Consider the following 17,965-nt stretch of genomic DNA (forward strand, 5'->3'; position numbering starts at 1 on the left):
GGTGGGGCCATGACCATGTCACCACTTTTCACACTTCCTCTGCTAGTTGGACTAGGCACTTGCCCAGCATGTGTGAAATCCTGGGTTCCACTGGAAATTATATAGAGGTGGGCTGAGATCTAGCTCAGTTAGTGGGAGACTTGTCTAGCAGATACACAGACCCCTGGAATCCATCCCTAGCACTACATAAAATGGACGTGGCAGTACATAGCTGTAATACCGGTGTTAAGAGGTACCCACCAGAGAAGACTACTCAGACACAGGTTCAGACCAATAGAAAGTCTTAAATAGAAAGGTGTGGTGGTGCAACCTTTGATCCTAGCACTCAGGAGGCAGAGGCAGGCAGATCTCTGTGAGTTCAAGGACAGCCTGATCTACAGAGCAAGTTCCAGAACAACCAGGGCTTTACAGAGAAACCCTGTCTCGAAAAACCAAACCAGGGGAGGAAAGGTCTTGATTAGCCAGCTGGTGACTACACTGAGTGTTTGGGACATAGCTGCCGTCCTGAGCCATTCTACCCACATCCTGTTAACGCAGCTAATGCAGCTCAGTTAGCAAGAACAGTTAGCCAGAGGCAGAACTACACAAGCCAGAAAGCAAGGTTAGTACTTTCTACCCACATCCTGTTAACGCAGCTAATGCAGCTCAGTTAGCAAGAACAGTTAGCCAGAGGCAGAACTACACAAGCCAGAAAGCAAGGTTAGTACCTTCTCAAGGCCTGGATGGTACTTCCATCATGGTATCAGTTGTGCCGGGGGCTGGGGGCTGCGCCAGCACTCAAGAGGTTGAGGCAGGAGAGTGAAAGTTCAAGTCTGGTCTGGTGAAATGGCTGCTTGTAGCACTGACCTGAGTTCAGCTTCCCACCCTGGCATAAAATCTAGGCACAACCCTACAGAAGAGAGTGGACAGGCTAAGACAGGCAGATCTCAGGAGCTCATTGGCCATCCAACCAAGACAAAGAAGTGAGCGCCAAGCTCTGTGGAAGCCCTTATAGCAAAATTAGAGTGCATTGAAGAGGACAGACAAACCCTGGAAGCTCATTGGCCAGCCAGTCTAGCCAGTCAGTGAGCTTCAGGTTCAGTGAGAGACTAAAGGGAGGGATCGACAGAGGAAAGACACTCAGCATTAGCCTCTGGCCTCCTCACATTCCTGTGTACACAGTAACATCCATATTAACAAGTACATAAGCCAGCACACACTGCCCCTCCCTCTAAAATACAGTGTTCTTCAAGATGACCCCACAAAGGGCCTCCATGGCGCTACACACTCTTAATCCCAGCACTTGAGAGACAGAGGCAGGCAGATCTATGTGAATTTGAGACCAGCCTTCTCTACATAGTTCCAAGACAGCCAGGGCTACATAGACCCTGTCTCAAAAACAAAGAAAAGAACCAGAGAGGAGACCCGGTGAGCGACAGTTCTCCAGCACTCTGGAGACCATCCAATATGTATAATTGTCCCCAAGCAGTAGAACTGTGCCTGCTTCTTCACCCAGCTCATAGGGCAAGCCACTTTTATGTCTTAGCCACTCACCCTAAGAGCTTCCTTCTGACAGCCCAGAATTCCTCTTGGCTAATTCACAGTGCCATCAGAGCATCACGCCGCAGTCCAGCCTGTGTTACAGCCTCCAGAGAGCCTCTGTAAGACCTTTCTGCAGTGGTATTTCAAAATCATCAAACCATTGAGATACATGGTACATAGTTAACCCAAGTCATTGGACTCAATTTTTTTTCTTGACACATTCTAACATTTTCAGAGAAAAATATGGCCCAAGGACATGATGCAGCTGCTCAACCATAGCCTGAACAGAAAAACTTTGTTCAATCAACAAAACGTGGTTCTCTATCCCTCTGCTTCCGCACCAGCTTCTCAGATGACTATGTATGGATCAGTGGGGTTCCAGATGCTACCAATTCTAACCTGGTTCCTAGATAGGGGCCTCACTCTCAGTTAACATGCTCATATGTTCCGTGACTCTGGTCCAGAGCACATGGGTAATACCAAGGCTGCAATGTGTCATTCCTGGTTATAGGCACACTCAAGGACCAGGGATTTGAACCCGTTGCTAGAGTGCTTGCCTATCATACATAAAACCCCTGGGTTCAGTCTCCTGTGCTGCATAAAACCAGGCACATGTCTTTAATCCCAGCACTGGGAAGGTAGAAGGAAGACAGAAGTCCCGGGTCGTCTTTGACTGCATTGAGGTCAGCCCGTTGACACCCTGTCTCAACAACAGTCAGTAGAGTGTAAGCATGAGGACCTGAGTTTGGTCTCCAGCATCGCCATGTAAAGCACTGTGGCATACGCTTGCAATCCCAAGTCTGGGGAGGCCGAACAGGATCTTTGGACCTCCCAGACCAGACAGCCTAGCCTGGCTGACACTTCCGGGTTCTAGGGCCATGCACGTGTGGACAAACCCTCAGGCAGAAGTGCCTAATAGTCCTGGGGAATCTTAAAGGACCCTGCATGACCCACGTGCAGCATTGTGGCATCACCTACATCTGACTCAACTACATGAGCCTTGGCGCACATGCGTGAATTCCGGCATATGACGTAACACGTCACCCGCTATGCGCATGCGCTAGGCAGCCCTTAAAAGCTGGACGTTTAAGCTCTTCTCTGTACACCGACCTCACCAGGCCTGTGCACCTTCCCCCCAATAAATACCTAAACGGGTTTTTGGGGTGTTCTGTGTTTTCCTCTCACTCGCTCCAGGTAATTTCATGCAAGGTAAATTTTAGGCCAGTGAGGGACCATTTCGGAAAAAACAAAGCTGGAAAAACGGCTTGGCAGCTAAGGTCGTGGCTGCTCTTGCAGAGGACCTGGGTTTGATTCCCATAACCTCACAAACTGTGTAATTCTAGTTCTAGGGGATCTGGTGCCCCCTTCTGACCTTTGCGGACAATGTACACATATGCAGGCAAAGCACACGTATACCTAAAAAGTAAAATATTTTAGAAAACAAAACAAGATAGGGCCCAATGAAATGACTCCACAGCTAAAGGCACCTGAGTTCCCTTAGTTCAATCTCCAAGGACCCATGTAGTAGAAGGGACCCAACTCGGGCAAGTTGTCCCCTGACCTCCACATACATGCCATAGCATTTGTGTAGTACACACTGTCTCTCTCCAAGTAAATTAATAAGTTTTAAAGAAAAATACATACTAAGTGTTATCCTATGGAGCAACACTCAGTACTGACCTATGGCCTCAATATGAACACATATACTACCACTATCTAAAGAACTATGTATAATCTGGACATGCCTGTACCTATAATCCCAGCATCTGGGAGATGGAGACGAGAAGACTAGACGTTTTAATAATACATACCAACTCCAGCTGGGTAGACCCAGACCCAAGTCCTGGATCTGTTACATACCACCCAGGTGGCCTCTGGCAAATGCCCTGGCCTGCTGTAAGCTCAAATTCATCTGTAAAGAGTAAGGCTCCTTTTTCCAGGGCACCATGAGTATCTTCAGTGGGTGATTGGAGGTTCTGATACTGGAGATGTTTCAGGGGCTGAGGTACTGTTCTGGTGTGGTTTGTCAGTTCAGGAGCCCTTTCAGCTGGCACACCAGGCCTGGTGATCTATGCTGTTTCACTGGCTCCATGGCCTCCTGTACAAAAGGCAAGCACTCTTTACATGAAATAATTTGTGCTTGGTCCCCTGTCTCAAAAGAAACACGAGAAGTCAAATGGCCTCATGCCTAGGTTCTGTGCTGCCCTCAGAAATCACTCTGAAGCCTAGGGATGTACGACTCAGCTGGGTTCCCACAGGGACACAGACTTGTCAGTCCCAGCTGATGATGTGCAGAGAATCTGATTTGTGCAATGGCGGGAAGGTACTGGAGGGGTAATCGGCAGGGGCATAGCCACCCTCAGTGACTAAAGCCTACGTTAGGAGGGCCTGGGATGATTCATTTTGTAGAGTTTTCCAAGCATGCACAAAGCCCTAGGTTCAAGCCCCAGCATCACATAGACCAGGCACAGTGGTGCACGCCTGTAATCCCAGTACTTAGAAAGTGGAGGCAGGAGCATCAATTCAAAGTCATCCTTGATTATGTAGTGAGATGGAAGCCAGCCTGGGCTACCTTAGGGCATGTCTCAGAAAGGTAGCAGCGTGACGGATAGCCACCGACTGGAAATGGATTTCCCACAGAAAGGACTTGGAGACATTGAGCAGCATTGTTAAGAGCATTAAAGCACACTTGAGTGGGCTGGAGACATGACTCAGCAGTTAAGAGTGCTCCCTGCTCTTTTAGACAGCCTGGCTTGGGTTTCCAGCACCCACATCTGCAACTCAAAATGGCCTGTAGCTCCAGGTCCCAGAGAACCAGTGCCCTCTCCTGGACTCCATGAGCACCACACACACACACACACACACACATGCATAAAAAAACAAACAGAAAAACAGCTTTGCAGCCTTCATCAATTGGAAGTCCAGCAAATCTGCTCATCACTCTGAGACTCATCCGGCAGTGAATGGAGGCTGAAGATAGGAACTCAAGATCCTCCTCCCATCCTCAATACTTGGCCTTGGAGGACGCACCTGGAGAATACTGACCCAGGCTTGGGAGCACAAAATTGTGCTCATGATGTGAACTCACTGCCCTCAGCCATGCTCTTCCCTCACATGCCTCGCCTTCAAACCCTGGGGAAAACCTGCCCTTCCTAGGGCAGAAGGCTCCTGGCAAAGATGGTGGCACACACCTGCAATCAGATCACTTGGGAGGCAGAGGCAGGAACACTGTTAGCCCTAGGCTAGCCTGGCTACATAATAAGGTACACCCTGTCTCAGTAGAAAAGAAAAGAAAGGCTGGACATGGTGGTGCACACTTTTAATCCAAGCACTTGGGAGGCAGACGATCTCTAAGAGTCTGAAACCAGCCTGGTTTATGTAGTGAGCTCCAGGACAGCCAGGACAACACAGAGAAACTCTGCTTCAAGATAGATAGATAGATAGATAGATAGATAGATAGATAGATAGATAGACAGATAGATAATAGATAGATAGGAGAGAGAAGAAAGAGGGAGAGAGGGAGGAAGAGAGGAAGAAAGGAAGGAAAGAAGGAAGGAAGAAAGGAGGGAGGGAGGGAGGGAGGGAGGGAGGGAGGGAGGGAGGGAGGGAGGGAGGGAGGGAGAGAAGGAAGGAAGACAAATGTTAGAGAATCAATGTAACTATGATGCCAGTGTCCTTCTCTGTGCCTCCCTTTAGTCCTGACTTCAAGTCACTGTGACCACAGAGCCCAACAGAAATAACTTAAAGGGTTACAAGCTTATTTTGGTCCCTGGTTTCTGGGGTCTCAGCCCACCATGGTGGAAAAGAGTGCTGGGAAGCAGAGCACACACAGGAGCCAGGGTCCCAGTAGAGCCTTCCACTGCTCTCTCCTAGGGACTCACTTCTCCCAGCCAGACCTGATACCCTTAAGATTCCGCAGCATACCAAAGACGCACCAGAAGGCTCATTGGAACAGCTCTGAGGGACCTCACATTCAAAGCTCAGTGCCCATCACACCCACGGGAGGTAGAGAGTGCTGTCCTGAAACTGTAAATGAGGTAACTGCAGTCAGGGGTCTGGAGAACTTCTCCAGGGTCACATATCTGTCCTGAGGTATGAAGTAAGGATTCGAACCCAGGACATATAGTTCCAGAGTCTGAATATTTACTGCCAGGCTATCCAACACTCCAAGTAACTTACCCACATGATATAATGTGGCAACTTATTAACATGGTAAACATGTTTTACTGTCTAGTCCTTTGGTAAAGTAAGTCTGACTTTGATAGGTGTTCCCTCTCAGAGTCCTAGCTCAAGCTGGCCTCAAACTCACTAGATAGCTGAGAGTGACCTGCATTACACAACTTACACACCACACTGCTATGCACCATTAATCCCAGAGAAGGAGAACTGTAAAACGTTAGGGCTCATGTTGTGTGCACATATTTTGTTATAGCCAGTGTGTTGTTTCTGAGGTGGTTTCATGTTAATGTGTCTGAGTGTTTTTGCTGCATGTATGTCTAAGCACCATGTGCATGCAGTGCCCACAGAGATAGCAGAGCATCCCAGGCTGTGGAACTGGACTCACAGACAGTTCTGAAACACGCTGTGAGTGTTGGGGATTGATCCTGAGTCTTTGAGAAGAACAACCAGTGCTCTTAACTGCTGAGCCACCATTCCAACCTCCCGAGGTTTTTGTTTGTTTGTTTGTTTTGTTTTATTTTCTGATTAAAATGATAAAATATTGGAAGGTAGGCAGAAAGATCTCTGAGTGACTACATAGTGAGTTCCAGAACAGCCAGGGCTATACAGGGGAACCCTGTTTTGGAGAGGGAAAAATAAGAAAATAAAAATAAGCTTACTATACACACCCCGAAAGCGATCTTCTACCAAGTGACAAGTTTTGAGACAAGTGAATCAAACCAACCATTCTTTTGGAATATGGCTCCATAGCCAATTTAGAAAAACAATTTTGACCCTAAGATTCTAGAAAGATGTTGGAAAACCAGTTCTCAGGTGGGCTTGAGGCTGCAAGATCCTGTAGTCAACAACATGCTGAGTCCCGAAGTACATAGAATAAGTCAACAGTGAGCCTCCTCCTCCATGACTGCGGAAGTTCAAAGCCAGCCTGAGACAGAGACCCCCTGGCTTTTGCATTCGCTTCCCAGTCTGATGCTGTGTCTATCAGATCATTTGTGTCTGCTGAGTATTTTACTGAGAGCCACATAGACACAGGGAAAGGGCTTCCACATCTCACTGAGGAGCTACACCCAACAGGCATCTGATGAAAGTGCATATAGTTGCTCTGGAATAATCCTTCTGTATACTGTGACTATGTATTACTCTCACTGGTTAATAAAAAACTGACAGGCTGGTTGCTAGGCAGAAAGTTGGGAAAGTCAAACTGAGAATGATGGGAAGAAGGAAGGTGGAGTTAGGGCAGAGGTCAGCCAGCTGCTCAGGAAGCAAGACATGCTAGAGGACAGGTAAAGCCACGAGCCATGTGGAAATACATAGATTAATAGATATAGGTTCATTTAAATGTAAGAGTTAGCTAGTAATAGGCCTGAGCTATTGACTGAGCATTTGTCATTCGTATTCAGCATCTGAGTTGGTTATTTGATACTGGGGAGGAGAGACAAGAAAACACTGCCTACATGTAGTACCTAACATGGGACTACACTTCAGCTTTAAAATGGGACTACTGATGTTTTCTACACTGTTAGGAGACTCGGGAAATTAGGTTGTGCTAAGTGCTCTCCATTGACATTGTTTTAACTTAAGAACAGGTCTAAGAGAGAACCTCATAATAAATTGAGCAACTTTCCAACCATAATGCCAGGAAGCATAAAGAAGAGCGACTCAATTCCCAGAAATGAAGAGCAAGGTGGCCTCAGACCAAAACCTTGACCAGAGTGTTTCTATACACCATTGACTAGAATGTGTTTACAGCACCATAAAACTAAAACTACAAGATATTTTCCTGCATGGGGTGATAATCGCCATGGAAACCATGTTTATGCCCTGTAGGACAATTACTGGGTTTATGTCTCATAGAAATCATATCTCATCTTCCACCCCCACCCTGGGATTTCCATGTCCCTTGGTAAACATGCTTTCCTGTCTACTCCTTCATTGGTAAATATGACTTTGCTATGTGTGCCTTTCCGTTTTTTAGCTCAAGCTGACCTCAAACTCACTAGATATCTGAGACTGACCTAAACCTACAGTCCACCTGCCTCTACCTCCTGTGTGCTAGGGTTATAGCCCCAACACCACATCTAGTTTATGTGGTGCTAGGGACTGAAGCCAGGGCTTCTTGGTGCCAGGCGAGCCCTCTGCAGACATAGCTGTAATCCTAACGCTGGACTCTGTTCCTGGCCCCACTTTCGAGATCACCAGGAAAAGACCCCCAGAGATGTACCCCCCCCCCCCTGTAATCCAAGGCTGAAGAACATCTCCCTCATCTAGTGCTCCCACTGGGGCCTGCAACAGTTCTTGCCACGAGGTGGCAGTCGAGCTTCATGAATGAATGAGAGTGCAGCCTCTGAAAGGCACCTGGAGTTTTTGGCCTTGACAACCACTCCCAAGTGAGTCCCCAGGACCCTGTCGTGATCTATGTCATACAGTTGTCCAGCGCTAGTTCTGAGCGCCCTTAGCATCAGCTACTCGTGTATCCTAATTCAGACCACACCCACCAGCCTTAAGCATTTGCCAACCGTTGGTCACAGTTATCTGCTAACTCGACTCCACCCATTTCCTTTTCTGGCAGTGCTAGGATGGCACCCAGGGCTTTATACATACACATTATCTGTAAGCTACATCCCCAGACTCTGCACCCATTTTAGAAGCCGGTAAGTCAAGGCGCAGAGGCTTACACAGGCTGACCGAGGCCGTGGACTCAGAAGCAGCAAGCATGCAGTCTGAATCCAGGTCCGTCATCTTGAAGGTGAAAGTCAGTGTCTTCCTCATTCCAGTTGCCTGTGACGACAACTGTAGGTCTGCAAGAGATCAGAGGCCGTGTGGGCAGGACACCTGGTGTGCCACTTGTCCTAGGATGAGAAGAAGGGACAGGCACAAGATGGGGTTCCAGCCTTTTCCTTACTTCCTTGGGATACAGAAAACAACCAAGGATTTTGTTTGGAGCTGCTGGTCTCACCCAGGAAAGAGCCAATTCTCACAGGCAGATGGTAGGATTTGTGGCTTCAGAGGGGACCTGGAAAAGACTCTCTAATCAATGGCTTGGTTGCCAGGGCCAAAGACAAAGCAAGCTTTCTTCCCATGTCTTTTTTCCTCTGGGGTTTCCTGAGAAGTTGAAGAGCTTGGTAGGTAAAACATGGCACCTGGCATTCAAACTCAAGCCCATCCCAACACACATCGCCCTGATCTCAGTGTCCTAACCTCTACCACTTCTTGTCAAGGTTGCGTTTGGTAGTAAGCTCAGTATCTATCATGTGAGATGCAGCAAAAGGGCTTACACCAACAGCAGAGCATCATCATGACCATCACCAGCATTAGCATAACAGTGAGCTCCATCATCAGCACCACCACCTCAGCATCCTCATTGTAGTCTTGGTGGTTTGAATGAGAATGGCCACCACAGACTCATGTGTTTGAATGCTTGGTCCCCAGTAGGTGAACTGTTTAGGAAGGATTAGGTGTGGCTTTGTTAGAAGAGGCATGCCACTGGGTACAGGCTTTGTGGTTTCAAAAGCTCATACCAGGCCCAATCTCTCTCTCTCTCCCTTTCCCTCTCTCCCACAGCCTCCCTCTCTGCCTTGTACTTGTAGATCATATATGAACCTTCATTTACTACCCCAGCACCATGCCTGCCTGCCTGATGCCATGAATGTCATGGACTTGTAACCTCAGGATCCATGAGTCCACCAATGAAGTGCTTCCTTCTATGAGTTACCTTGGTCATGGTGTCTTGTCATACACTAGAAAAGTGGCTGAGACAATCATCATTACCCACCATTTCATTTCTGTTAGCTGCCTGTTTCTAGGTGATGGAAATTCCCCAAGAAGGTGTCTCACTTAAAAGTTAATGATGGTAAAACAATCTCACTTATCTAACTGCTTTGCCTAAGCGTTACTTGATTGAGGAGGTGGTTATTTTGGGGAAGAAAAAAAATCAGCCAAGTTAAGAGCATTATCACTGAAAAGTTTCTATGGCAACACACACCTGGCTGTTCCAGGGGGAGGGCAACCATATAGGCAGGAGTTCAGAATAACCACAAGATGGGGTTTCTCCCATTCCTTGTTCTGGGGCGTGTTCACCAGCCCCAGTGGTTCTATCCCAGGATTAGATGCTTCGTTCAAACGTCCTTAAAACCTCGACACAGCCCTATGGAAAAAGTGCTATGATTCTTACCCCATCCTGTGCTGAGAAAACTAAGGCTCAGGGAAGTTAAAGCTTGGGCAAGGAGAAGAGGCTGATCATGTACTGATGACTTGGACCTTCGAGAATTTACTTGTCAAACTAGAGCAGTGTGACAAGGTGGGTTTCTCCAGGTCATGCTGGGCTGCTGTGGAGGAGTCCTGTGTACAGACCTATCTCACCTATCGTTAGCATCTTCACCTAAAGGAAGTAGAGTGCCTCCCTTCCGCCACATCATAGTAGCTGTCTTAGCTAGGGTTTCATTGCTGTGAAGTTCATGACCACAACAACTCCTATAAAGGAAAACATTTAATTGGGGTGGATCACTTACACTTTCAGAGGCTGAGTTCTTTACCACCATGGTGAGGCATGGTGGCGTGCAGGCAGACATGGTGCTGGAGAAGGACCTGAGAGTCCTACATCTTTATCTGTAGGCATCAGAAGACTGTGTGCCACAATGGGCATAACTTGAGCAAAGAAGACCTCAAAGTCCACCTCCACAGTGCTACTCGTCCTCCAACAAGGCCACATCTACTCCAACAAGTCCACACCTCCTAATAGTGCTTCTCCCTATGGAACTATGCGGGCCATTTTCTATCAAACCACTGCAGTAGTGATATCCAAAGTGTTCCCAAGACATAGGCATTGTGTTGTTAAAACTTACCCTGGGACTGGCAAGATGATTCAGTGGGCAGAGATGCTTTCTGCCAAGCCTGATGACATAAGTTCAAATCTGCAACATCTATACAGAAGCCCAGTGTGATAGTATATATGCCTATAACCCCCGTGCTTAGGAAAATGGAGATAGACCCATGGGCTTGATGGCCAGATTGAATGGCCAGATCAGTCTGCTCCAGGTTCAGTGAGGACTGTGGCTTACTATTTTTCTATTGCTGTGAAGAGACATCATGACCAAGGCTACTTACAAATGAAAACTTGCTTACAATTCCAGAGGATTAGTCTTTGACCATCATGGTGAGGAGCTTAGCAGGAGAGAGGCAGGCCTGATCCTGGAGAAGTAGCTGAGAACAATATCCTGAACTGCAGACATAGAGGGAGACAGAGAGAGAGAGAGAGAGAGAGAGAGAGAGAGAGAGAGAGAGAGAGAGTCCCTGTTCAAAGACTAAGGTAAGGAATGAAACAAGGAAGACTTTCAACATCAGTCTCTGAGCTATACATGCAATCACACACATATATCCTCACACATGTGCACACACTCACAGGTGAAGATGGATGCCATAAAGTAATCCCACACTAGCTTAGAATTGAGTATAATAAAGAGTTATTTATTTAGAGGTAGACTCAGATCACAGCTTTCTATATGAACAGGGAACAGGAACCAAATCCAGCAGCTGAAAGAGAAAAAGCACATGCAAGCTTTACAGCTGCATTTATAGTATATGAAACCACCACGCCCAAGTGGACTGGTATCTTAAAGGCTATTGGCTGAATGAGTTCCCAAAATACTCCCCCTTTTGTCTAAATAAGAGAGTTCTAAGCCTAATACAAAACTATATACAATAAGAACAAATATCAAGTATAAAATTAGAATTACAACCAGCATAAATAATATCAAGCAAGAAACATATGCTAAATGTCCCAATAATTATCCTATCCTAAGGAGTCTAAGTCTTGTATTAGAAGTAACTTGGCCAACTCATAAGAGGAAAGTAACTGTGACTATCTAGTCTTCAAACCCATTGAAGACTTGAGAAGGGAAATAATATTAAGTAAACAGGAAGTGCAATCAAGCAACTTCCAAAATGTAAAATAAATGACAGAGACAACTAGCTACCTGGGCAATCACTCAAAGTCTCATTTGCAATGTTGGAGCACCAACGTTGGCTAAGGCCTAGAGTAACTAACAGACCATTTTCAGAGGCAGGAAAATTTCAAAACTATCTTACTCTGTCTTGGCAAGATTTGACAGTCTTTTTTCTTATATCCTGCTTGTTCTGTCTGGACACCATGCATTTTGTCAGTGATCAAGGCATGGGCAATTCCTTGCCCAAAGGCTAGTTTTGCCAAGAAGAAAACAAGTTCCAAGTGGAGTATCTTTGGTGCTCAACATTCTCTCAGGAATAGATCAGTGCTGCCAAGAGCAATCATGTCTCACATCAACAGAACCCTAATTTATTTAAATGCCATATTCTACAGTTCTTTGAAGTGGTTGGAGATTATCTTGTGCTAGAGAACCTGGCAGACCCGTATTGGATCAGATGTGTGTTATGTATGTGGGACAAAGCCTATTCCTGATTATATCTTGACATGTATGAATAATGAAGTCAATCTTGTATCATCTGATATAAATCCAGTGGTTTCAACATGCAAGACAATTTTTTCTGCATATTGTGAATTAGTAACTATATTGAGAGGTTCTTTAAAATCCCTTAGTACCATAAAAATAGCATACAATTCTGTCTTTTGAACAGAATTATAAGGGCTGTATTCCACCTTATTTAAGTCTTCTGACTTTTACCTTGCCTTTCCTGATTTATTTGTATCAAAATAGAATGTACAGGTTCCAGTTATTGGTGTGTCATGTACAAGCAGGGAAGAATCCAAGTAGTTCTCTTTATAAGGTTAATTTTGTCACTTTTAGGATAATTCTTATTAATCTCTCATGAAAAAAATTAGCACAAACTCTTTGTCAGGGTTCATTGTCTTTCCATAATTTTTTAATTTCATCAGTAGTAAAAGCAACAATAATCTCTGCAGGGTCTATATCTGCTAGTTGATGAAGTCTCAATTTTCAATTAATTTTATAATTAATTCAGAGACATTTCCATGTAAGTTTTTAATTTTTTACTTTTTATGCAGGAAAAAGATCCATTCTAAAGTAATTAAAATTCCTGCAGAGGAAATTCTGGAAGACAATATGACTTGAATGCAATTAAGATTTGGATTCACCCAATCTACATGTGCCTCCTGTAATTTCCCTTCAACCACAGTTAATTCTTTCTCAGTTTCAGCTGTTAATTCTCTGGGACTATTTACGTCTTTGTCACCATCTAAGATTTTGTTTAAATGAATTATCGATCAGGTGTTATCCCAACAGCTGGCCATAGACTGGAAACATCTCCTAACAATCTTTGGAAGTCATTAAAAATACATGATCAGTCTTTTCTAATTGTGCCTTTTGTGCTCTAATTTTCTGTGAATCTATTTTATAACCTAGGTAATTGACAGACTCTTCTCTTCGTATTTTTTTTTCAGGAGCAATTTGTAATCTCCATTTAGGCAAAACTTTTTTACTTCTTTAAACATTCTTTCTAAAGCATCTATGTTTGAATTGGAAAGCAAAATGCAATCCATGTAATGGTAAATTATAGATTTAGGAAATTGTTTATGTATTCTTACCAATGCTAACTTACAAAGTAAGGTTATTGAGCATTCCCTGTGGGAAGATGGTCCACTGATATCTCCTAGTAGGCTGAGAATTAATAACAGTAAGCACTGTGAAGGCAAATTTTTCCCAGTTCTTTTCTTGTAAGGGTATAACGAAGAAACAATCTTTTAAATCAATAACTATGAGGGCATCCTTGAGGCAATAGGGAAGGCAAAGGAATTCTAGATTGGAGGGGGCCCATAGGTTGAATTACCTTGACCACAGCTCTTAGATCTGTCACTATTCTCCATTTTTGAGATTTCTTTTTAACAACAAATACAGGAGAATTCCAAGGGTTGGTTGAGTCTTCAATATGGTGAGCATCTACTTGCTTTTGTACCAGCTGTTCTAAAACCTGCAGTTTCTCTTCTATTAAAGGTCACTGTTTAACCCATATTGGTTTTTCAGTTAACCTTTTTAAAGATAAAGATGTTAGTACCTGTGAAGATTTGCTAGTTGCTTTGTGTTCTTGTAAACCTGAATGGCCGATGACCTTTGCTTATAATACCTTATAATATCCTTCCCAGAAACTCATGTTTGGGACTGCAAGAATGTTAATCTGGGTACTCCATTGCTGTATCAAATCATGATCCATAAATTCACTGTAATATTAGCCATATATGGCCTCAGCCTTCCTCTCTGTCCTTCTGGCTCTATGCATTCAACCCATCTTGTGCTTTGTTTCACTTGAGAGAGAGTTCCAATTCCTAGGAATTGAACATCTGCCATTAGAAGAGGCCAATTCAGATGCCAAGATATTGGAGTAGTCACATCCACACCTGTGTCCAGTAATCCCTCAGTTACAATGTTATTTTTATACACTCTTAGCTTTGGTCTTTGATCATTTATAGAAGTCTGCCAAAAATATATGCTTCCCACTTCCTATTGGAATTTTTGATTCATCCTCCATGTTTATTTCATCATCCAGAACAGAATGGTTTTTACAGCAGGCAATGGATTTTTTAATTTTCCTAGTGAGAAATGTCCTCAACAGTGACTGGGAATGACTAGACTATGTTTGACTCAGGGGCCTATGAAAGGCCCCCAAGGAGTTTCACAATGGTATCAGGTTGCCTTGTCTATCTTTTGCTGATCTACATTCATTGGTCCAGTGTTAACCTTTGTCACATCTTCTACATAATTCAGAAGACTGAGACCTTCTATTTTTGCCATTCCCAGAGAAAACATTATTTCTGGAAATTCTTTTTCTACAATCCATTCTCAGATGTCCTATTCTACCACAATTAAGACATTTGGCATTTTGATGTCTCCTCATACCTTTGAAAAATTGCTTCTCCTACCCAAGCCTCAGTATTATAGTCAAATGTCTCAATGTTCATTATATGCAGGATCCATTCAACTATTGGTACTGATCTAATATTTAAAGGCCCAAGTATCTTCTTGCATTCTAAGTTGGCATTTTCAAAGGCCAGAGATTTAGTAAGCACTCATCTAGCTTCTGGATCTCTTACTCCTATTTGTACAGCCTTCGTTAATCTTTGTAAAAAGGCACTAAAGGGCTTTCTTTGGCCCTGTTTAACAATAACATATGATTCAATTAGTTTTCCTGGTTCTTATTGCTTATGGCTGAGCAATAAGGCTGCTATGTGGTATAGGGACAAGATTTGTTCATCGTAAAGAGCTTGTTCCTGTGGGTCAGCATAAGTGCCCTGGCTAAGAATTTGATCTTGGGAAGCCACAAGTCCTTTTGCTTTTTCCCTGTTATTCTAAAATTTTTGCCTATTCTCACCAATAGCATTTCCACAGTAGTTGTGGCCCATCTTCCAGGACCACTGAAACTAACTGAAGCCAATGGTGTAGGGTAGCCTTATTGCTGGAAGCTCATGTCTTTACCAGCTCCCTAACAAATGGTGAATGCAAGCCATAAGATACTACTGCTTGCTTAATTTCTTTTAGATCATTCATACCTATAGGTTTCCATCTACATTCTTTGAATCCTTTGGGGCATTTAGAACTTGATGCTTTTTCAGAGGTGATTACAGAGTAGGAAGCTAAAACCCTGGGTAAGTCATCTATGACTCTGACAGATACTGGTAGTGTTAGATCCTGTTCCTGTAGCTTCTCTCCCTGTTCATTGGCTCTGATAATTTCCTCAATTATTTCAAATATTTTTACTACTATCTTTTGTAAAGCCTGAATCTCTTGGCCTATATATGTTTCTAGTGATCTCATTGATGCACCTAACCTCTGATCCTCATTCTTCACATGTAATTCCAAGGTATGAAGCTTTTCCTTTAAAGATAACATCCCATCCTTGGATATTATTTTGGTAGTGTACAGATTGCCTTCCTGGAGAGATTATCTATCTGCTAACCTATCATAACTTTTTAACAAATTTTGATTGTCAAATTCAACAGTATGAATTCTTTCAGATAATTTCTCAGGATCTTTTTTTTTTTTTATTTTTCGAGACAGGGTTTCTCTGTGGCTTTGGAGCCTGTCCTGGAACTAGCTCTGTAGACCAGGCTGGTCTCGAACTCACAGAGATCCGCCTGCCTCTGCCTCCCGAGTGCTGGGATTAAAGGCGTGCGCCACCACTGCCCGGCAGGATCTTTTGACATGGATTGAATTTTGTCTGTCAAATTGATGTTATCCTTTTCAATGGTATTAATTTTTCCAGTTAACTTTTGATTTTCAATGGTATTAATCCTGTCAGTTACCTGTTCGTTATTAGTCTGTAAAGACTGTATCATTTCTAAAAGTGCCTGATTTTTGGTTCTGTTATCAAACTATTTTCTTGAGTATATAATATGAAAAACAAAACTAAATCCCAATATCCAATAAATGGATGTACCAGAAAAAACATATAAGCCTTGCAGAATACCATCTATAGTATAAGCAAAAAGGTTATTTAATTCCTGAATGGTAATATTATCTGCAATCATATAACTTTCAAGTTTATTTATTTATTAATCAAATAGTTACCTTTGTTATGAGATTTCAATAAATTGTTGTAGGTATAATAATCTTTATTGTCCATCAGGTGTCACAGTTGAAGCTGCATGGTGAAGAGGCGTGACGAGCGATGGCTCAAACAGTCCCATGCTGCTTTGGTTCCACACATTGGTGCCTGATTAAATACTGACAAATATGCTTTGCTTGACAAATTAAGAGCAATTAAATCAATTCCATACACAGAGCAAAAAGCCCAGAGCTCACGAGCAGGGAACACAAACCGGAAGCTGCCCAAGTCACCGTGTGGCAGGGAAAGCAGCAGTTGGGGGATAAGTGTGTGTAAGCCTGAGAAATTGCCAAATGGGAACAGGAACTGAATCCAGCAGCCAGGAGAGAGTGTGTGTGTGAGAGAGCAAGCTTTATGGCTGCATTTATAGTATACGAGACCATGCGCAAGTGGACTAGTATCATAAAGGCTATTGGCTGTTCCCACAGCACACAGGAACGTGTACATACAGCACACACAAACCCATACTGTAATGGTTTAGAAGACATCATTCCCCATAGTCCCAGATATGTGAATACTTGGTCCCCAGCTGTGGCACTGTTTTTGGAGTTTCAGAGATGTGACTTTGATGGAGGAATTATGTCACTAGGGCTTTGAGAAACAAAGGCCCTGCTTTACTTCCAGTTTGTCTTCTGCTTCATGCTTGCCACTGAAGCTGTGTACTCTTCACTTTCTGCTCCAGCTGCCATGCCTGCCTCTGCTTGATGGATTTCTATCCATTTGAAACCCTAAGTTCAAATACGCTTTCCTCATTAAGTCAACCTTGTCATAGCATTATATTGTAGCAACAGTAAAGTAACTAATACAAACACAAGCACACACATACACACGCACATGCATACACACAAAGAATGAAAGAAAGCCACTGCCTTTCAGCATTCCTTATGTCTTGGCATGGCCACCTGTCACTCTGAGACTCATGTTTGGGGCCACTTGAAACTGCTCAGTCTGAAGGATGCGGCAGAAGTGCTGATGCTTGATACTTGGCCAGCAATAGCTCTTAAGCAATGGCTAGTAACTGAAGTCCTCCCATGCTCCTCAAAGGGCTGAGTGGAGTGCATGTTCTGCACTGGGTCCAGCATTCCCAAGGGGATGGAATTCCAGTTCCCCTCCACAGTCATTAGCTAGAGAATCTGAATGCCAACATATACAAAGAAGGCACTCAAGTGCTTGTCTCAAGGCCACCTGATTCCCGAGTAACACAAACTGTAACTCTGATGATTACAGTAACACAGTATTGGCTAACCTCATTCAGAGTTGCCTGCCTGTCAGCAACTCCATTCCACATGACAAACTCTTTTTCTAATTGTTTTTATTGAGCTATATATTTTTCTCCACTCTCCTTTCTTCCTCCCCCTTCCCCTTCTATCCTCCCCCATGATCCCCATACTCCCAATTTACTCAGGAGATCTTGTCTTCTTCTACTTCCCATATAGATTAGATCCATGTATATCTCTCTTAGGATCCTCTTTGTTGTCTAGGTTCTCTGGGATTGTGAATTGTAGGCTGGTTTTCCTTTGCTCTATATCTAAAAGTCACTTATGAGTGAGTACATATTTTATTTGTCTTTCTGAATCTGGGTTACCTCACTCAATATGATGCTTGTGTCGTGTCCTGTGGTGGAGTTAGTTATACAAGCAGGTTCTGAACCAGCAAGGGCTTTTCCTTTCACATTCCCACTTCCTGAAACCAAAGCTGTTGAGGAGAAATGCTGTGT

This window comes from Microtus pennsylvanicus, chromosome 11, assembly GCF_037038515.1.
Source record: "Microtus pennsylvanicus isolate mMicPen1 chromosome 11, mMicPen1.hap1, whole genome shotgun sequence".
NCBI classification, from domain to species: Eukaryota; Metazoa; Chordata; class Mammalia; order Rodentia; family Cricetidae; genus Microtus; species Microtus pennsylvanicus.